Here is a 6,191-nt window from a genome sequence, read left to right on the forward strand (position 1 = left end):
AAGTCCACGAGTCACAAAGGGGCCATAGTTCCCCCATGCTGGCTCAGGAATTCTGGGAGTTGAGGTCCATGAGTTATGAGGGGGCCATAGTTCCCCCATGCTGGCTCAGGAATTCTGGGAGTTGAAGTCCACGAGTCATGAAGGTGCCATAGTTCCCCATGCTGGCTCAGGAATTCTGGGAGTTGAAGTCCATGAGTCATAAAAGAGCCAAGATTGCCTACCCCTGGGCTAGTCTAAAGAAAAGAAGAAACAGGCACAACACGATAGCAGTATTCTAGTATTTGAGGGGCTGCCCCAAAAAAGAGGGGGCCAGGTTGTTCACCAAAGCTCCTGAAGGCAGGACATGAAGCAACGGATGGAAACTAATCAAGGAGAGAAGCAACCTGGAATTAAGGAGAAACTTCCTAACAGTGAGGACAATTCACCAGTGGAACAGCTTTCCTCCAGAAATCGTGGGCGCTCCATCACAGGAATTTTTAAAGAAGAGACTGGACAGTCACCTGTCTGAGATGGTGTAGATTCTCCTGCTTGAGCAGAGGGGCTGGACTAGAAGAGTAGAAGACCCTTCCAGCTCTATTCTATTCATCATCATCAAGATAGGTGGGTGACTTTGGGCCAATCCCCAGGAGACAGTGAGTTCTAGTCCTGCCTTAGGCACAAAAGTGGGCTGGGTGACTTTGGGGCCAGTCCTTCTTCCTCCGCCCAGCCCAGTACTTGTAACTTTGACCATGCTGGCTGGGGAATTCTAGGAGCTGAAGTCCGGCAGAAACACCGGCCCAACCCATCAAACATGGTGGTTGTTATGGGGAAAAGAAGGGGAGGCTGGAGTGTGAAGTATCTTCACTGCCTTGAGTCACTTGCAACATCATGAAGGTCTCAATAAAAAAACAAACAGGTACAATTAAAATGTAACAAACCAACCAATCCACAAGGAGGTTCTGCGCCTCATCTGAACACCGTTACAACAAAGTAACCGAGCAGCCAGCCAATAAACAAATTGTCCCCACAAGACGGAAAGTCTATTTATTTATTGGCTGGCTGGCTGGTTGGTTGGTTACATTTTCGTACCAAGAAGGAAGATTCTGATGCTGTTGACCCCATGGGAGAGAGACTGTGCTCTGAACCATCTGTAGCGGCCATCGCACCGTTCCCCCCTCCCCTTTCCCCAGACCTCTCAAGAGGCCTGACAATTGTCACACTCGATAAGCCCACCCCCTCCGCCCTCCTCGTCCGCCTCCGGGTTACGATGAGTACGGACCCTCAAGGGGACTTCCCAGCCATCTCGTCTCCGTCATGGGCTGGCGTCCAGCCAGACGGTAGCTGATGTTTTGGGTTGTGTGTGCGTGTGTGTGTGTGTGGGAAAGTGGTCCCTTTCCCTTGCTTCTGCTTGGGGTGGGGAGTGGAGGTGGTGGTGGGGTGGGGCGGAGGCGATCCGCCTTCGCCTGCGGCAACCCTCACCCCGGCGGAGGTAAGGGGTGCCGCTTCCCTCCCTCCTTCCCTCCCTGACTTCTTTCTTTGCCAAGGCGAGTCCCGGAAGGCTGGCCCACGCCGCCGCAACAGGCAACTCCCCCCCCCGGCCTTGCCAGGAAGAGCGACCCCCCCCCGGGGCTCCCGGGAGTGGGGGGGGGGAGGGAGGGAAAGGAAGACGCAGCTGTCAGTCGGAGCAGCAGGTGCTTCAGCTGGGTTTCCTAGCAGCCCCCAGGCGGCCCTTTTCCCCTCTTCCCGCCGGTCCTGACGCAAGACCGGGATCGCTAACGTGGAAGCAACGTGTGTGTGTGTGTGTGTGGACGGAGAGCGTGTAGGGCAGGGGTCTTCAAACTTGGCCCTTTTATGACTTGTGGACTTCAACTCCCAGAATTCCTCAGCCAGCTTTGCTGGCTGAGGAATTCTGGGAGTTGAAGTCCACAAGTCATAAAAGGGCCAAGTTTGAAGACCCCTGGTGTAGGGGGAAAAGCGGGATCCGTGGTGCTGAACGGACAGCGACCGCCAGCCACGCCTTGCGCGACCCGCAGTGCCGCCAGCCGCCGCCGGGGGGCGCCGCGGGGACTGCGGTGAGCCCGGCCTCGCCCCTCCCCAAACCAATCTTTCTCTTTCTCACCAGCAGCCCGTCTGCCCGCCGCTGCCCGGCTCGGCCTAGACCCCCCCCTCTCCCGGCAGATCCTCGCCTCGATGGTCTTGCGCCCAACGGAGCCTGGCCGGCCGGGAGGTGAAGACCCCACTGGAGGCGCCCGGCCAGGCAGCATGCGCCCCGAGGCAGGTGGGCCGGGCAAGGACAGGGAGCAAGGGAGCCGGGAGGGTGCGAGAGACCCCAGCCCGGTTGAAAGGCCGTGCTGGGGGGGCCACGTAGGAAGAAGGCAGCAGGCTGGGGCGGGGGGGGGGGGTTGGAAAGGCGACCACCCTCCCGATGGCTTGGGATGTTCGGGGAGAGACAGGCCGGGCTGGAATTCTGCAGAGTGTGTGGTGTGTGTGTGTGTGTGGTGGGGGGGAACTCTCTTCCCCATCATTCCCAGCCGGCAGCCTCCACCTGGAGGGGCTAGGTTAGCGGAGGTGGGGTGGGGTCTACAGTAAGGAGGACCGGAACGGTTTCACTGCGGAGAAGGGAAAGCGCTAGGATTTGCTCTCGGCTGCCGGCGGAGGACACCCCCCCCCGGCCACCTCCCGCTTCCCGCTTCTCCACCCTCGGGAAAAACCGCGTCGTTTCAAAGGTTTCCCTTCGGGCCGCTCCTCCGCCGCGCCTTCCCGGCTGCGGAGGCTGCGGAGGCTCCGGGCTCGTCCCGAGGAAGCCAAGGCACAAACCGGGGCTTCCCGGAGGCTGCAGAGTTAAGGGACACTCGGAGGAAAGAATTGGTGGGCTGGCTGTGTTTGTGTATGTGTGTCTGTGTGGGGGGGCGTTGGTGGGTTTGAGAAAGGGGGACGAGCAGGTCGAAGGCAGGCAGGGCTGTCCCCGATCCCAAGCTCGCAAGCCCGGAAGAGCTGGATTCACACAACAGGCTAGACAACAAGGGAGATCCGCGTTTAGTCGTTTTGAGGGTCTAGCCGGCTTCACCAACCAACTTAAGCCCCGTCCAGTCCAAGCCGAAGCTTATCAGGCTTCCTCCTCATGGGATTGGCGCCTAATCCTAGATTAGTTCATCCATCTACGATTCCAGCAGACCAGGGAGAGAGGGGGAAAGAGACACACTTGTGTACTGAAGGCAGATTTAATTGTGATTTCAAACTCCCTCTAAGTATTTAGAAGCAGTTTGGACTAGTAGTTGTGGCAGCAGGCTAGAAAGTGGGGGATAATTACCAGGTGATAGTGAGTTCTAGTCCTGCCTTAGGCATGAAAGCTGGCTGGGTGACTTTGGGCCAATCACCAGGAGATGGTGAGTTCTAGTCCTGCCTTAGGCACGAAAGCCAGCTGGGTGACTTTGGGCCAATCACCAGGAGAGGGTGAGTTCTAGTCCTGCCTTAGGCATCAAAGCTGTCTGGGTGACTGGGCCAGTCACCAGGAGATGGTGAGTTCTAGTCCTGCCTTAGGCATCAAAGCTGTCTGGGTGACTTTGGGCCCATCACCAGGAGATGGTGAGTTCTAGTCCTGCCTTATGCATGAAAGCTGTCTGGGTGACTTTGGGCCAGTCACCACGAGACGGTGAGTTCTAGTCCTGTCTTAGGCATGAAAGTTAGCTGGGTGACTTTGGGCCAATCACCGGGAGATGGTGAGTTCTAGTCCTGCCTTAGGCATCAAAGCTGTCTGGGTGACTTTGGGCCAATCACCAGGAGATGGTGAGTTCGAGTCCTGCCTTAGGCAAGAAAATTGGCTGAGTAACTCTGGGCCAGTCCCTCCCTCTCAGCCCAGCCCACCTCACAGGGTTGTTGTGGGGGGGAAAAGGAGGAGGAAGGTGTGTTGGAGACGTTCCCCACCTTGGGTTATTTATAAGAATAGTAACGGTAGGATAGAAATAAATAAATAAATAAAATTAAAATAGAATAAAATTACATCCATGGGGCTTTCTTTGCGCCCCTGGTCATGTTCACAGACTGTGCTTCGCCAGAAGCCTTCAACATTTGGAAAATGTTTTCTCAGCCTTAGTCAGCCTTACTTTCAGCTGTTTATAGCTTGTGCAGTTTGGATGGTTCAAAATTTCAGAATTTGGGGCAAAGCAAGAAAATGGCTTGATTCAGCAACCAAGGGGAAGATGTTGGGCAAACCCAGGTTGTTGGTAAACTTTTATGGTGTGTGAAAAATCAAATGCACAGGTACAGCATAGGGTGGTACCCCAGCTCAACAGCTGTAACTGTGAGAGCGATCTTGGAGTCCTAGTAGACAATCCACTCAATAGGAGCCAGCATTGTGCTGCAGCTGCCCAAAAAAAGCCAATGCAGTCTTAGGCTGTGCCAAAGGGATAAGATCAAGGTCATGTGAAGTGTTAGTATCAATTTATACTGCTTTGATAAGACCGTGCCTGGTATACTGTGTCTAATTTTGACCACCACAATACAAAAAAAGATGTTGAGACTTAGTCTAGAAAGAGTGCAGAGAAGAGCAACAAAGATGATTAGAGGTCTGGAGGCTAAAAGATAATAAAGAACGCTTGCAGGAATTGGGTAGGTCTACTCTAGTCTCATGAAGAGAAGGACTAGGAGGGGACATGATAGCAGCCTTCCAATATCTCAGGGGCTGCCCCAAAGAAGAGGGAGTCAAGCTATTCTCCAAAGCCCCTGAAGGCAGGAGAAGAAGCAACGGATGGAAACTCATCAAGGAGAGAAGCAACCTAGAACTAAGGAGAAACTTCCTGACAGTCAGGACAATTAACCAGTGGAACTACCTGCCTCCAGAAGCTGTGGGTGCTCCATCACTGGAGGCTTTTAAGAAGAGACTGGACCAGCCGTTTGTCTGAAATGGCATAGGGTCTCCTGCTTGAGCAGTGGGCTGGACTAGAAGACCTCCAAGGTCCCTTCCAACTCTTATTATGCATTCTGTATGGTTCTGCGTCTCTTGCAGCTGCCCCCAAACAGAGCCAGGTTAAGCTTGTAATGGGAACCCAGGTCTTGTCTATTTTTGTGTACCCCAGTAGTTCTCTTCTGCCTTCAGCCAGGATGCTTTCTTGAGGATATTTTTGGGGAGTTCGTGGTTTTTATAGCACAGGAGATGCGTGTCAGCATCAGCTTTTTGGCTGAGGTGTGTGGGACAGTCTCACCTCTTTAAGACCTGTTTACTCGTCCGTTTCCTTCATCCTATTTTGCTTCTCTGCTTTGTCTCATGATGAGTACAGATAGTCCTCAATTTAACAACCAGAGCTGAGCCCATCATTGCTGTTCTTTAGCAAGAGAGTTGTTAAATGAGTTTAATGATAACAATGATGATGATGATGATGATGATGATAATAATAATAATAATAATAATAATAATAATAATAATAATAATAATAATAATACCTGGTTGATACCTAGGATGCTGGCAGCAACCTGTGTCAACCATTAGTGCCGGTCAATCTGAGTGTTCAGTTGACTGTGTTTCATGTTTTATGAAAATAATAATAATAATAATAATAATAATAATAATAATAATAATAATAATACCTGGTTGATACCTAGCATGCTGGCAGCAACCTGTGTCAACCATTAGTGCCAGTCAATCTGAGTGTTCAGTTCACTGTGTTTCATGTTTTATGATAATAATAATAATAATAATAATAATAATAATAATAATAATAATAATAATACCTGGTTGATACCTAGCATGCTGGCAGCAACCTGTGTCAACCATTAGTGCCGGTCAATCTGAGTGTTCAGTTGACTGTGTTTCATGTTTTATGAATATAATAAATAATAATAATAATAATAATAATAATAATAATAATAATAATAATAATGATGATGATGATGATGATGATGATGTTGGAAGGGAGGTCATCTAGTCCAACCCCCTGCTCAGGCAGGAAACCCTCTACCATTTCAGACAAGTGGCTGTCCAGTCTCTTCTTAAAGGACTCCAGGGGTGGAGCTCCCACAGCTTCTGAAGCCGCTGATGGCTTGTTAGGAAGTTTCTCCTTTCAAGAAATGGAAAAAGAAATGCAGATTTATAGAATGATTTAACAAATCACTACAGACAAATTATGTTCTTGTCTATTCCGTGCATAAATCTAATACTTGGTGTGTATCATTTTTAGCCTATTTTTTTCCCCTGGCGAGATTTTATTTTGTGTTCA

Source organism: Vipera berus (genome assembly GCF_964194415.1).
Source record: "Vipera berus genome assembly, chromosome: 3".
Classification (NCBI taxonomy): domain Eukaryota; kingdom Metazoa; phylum Chordata; class Lepidosauria; order Squamata; family Viperidae; genus Vipera; species Vipera berus.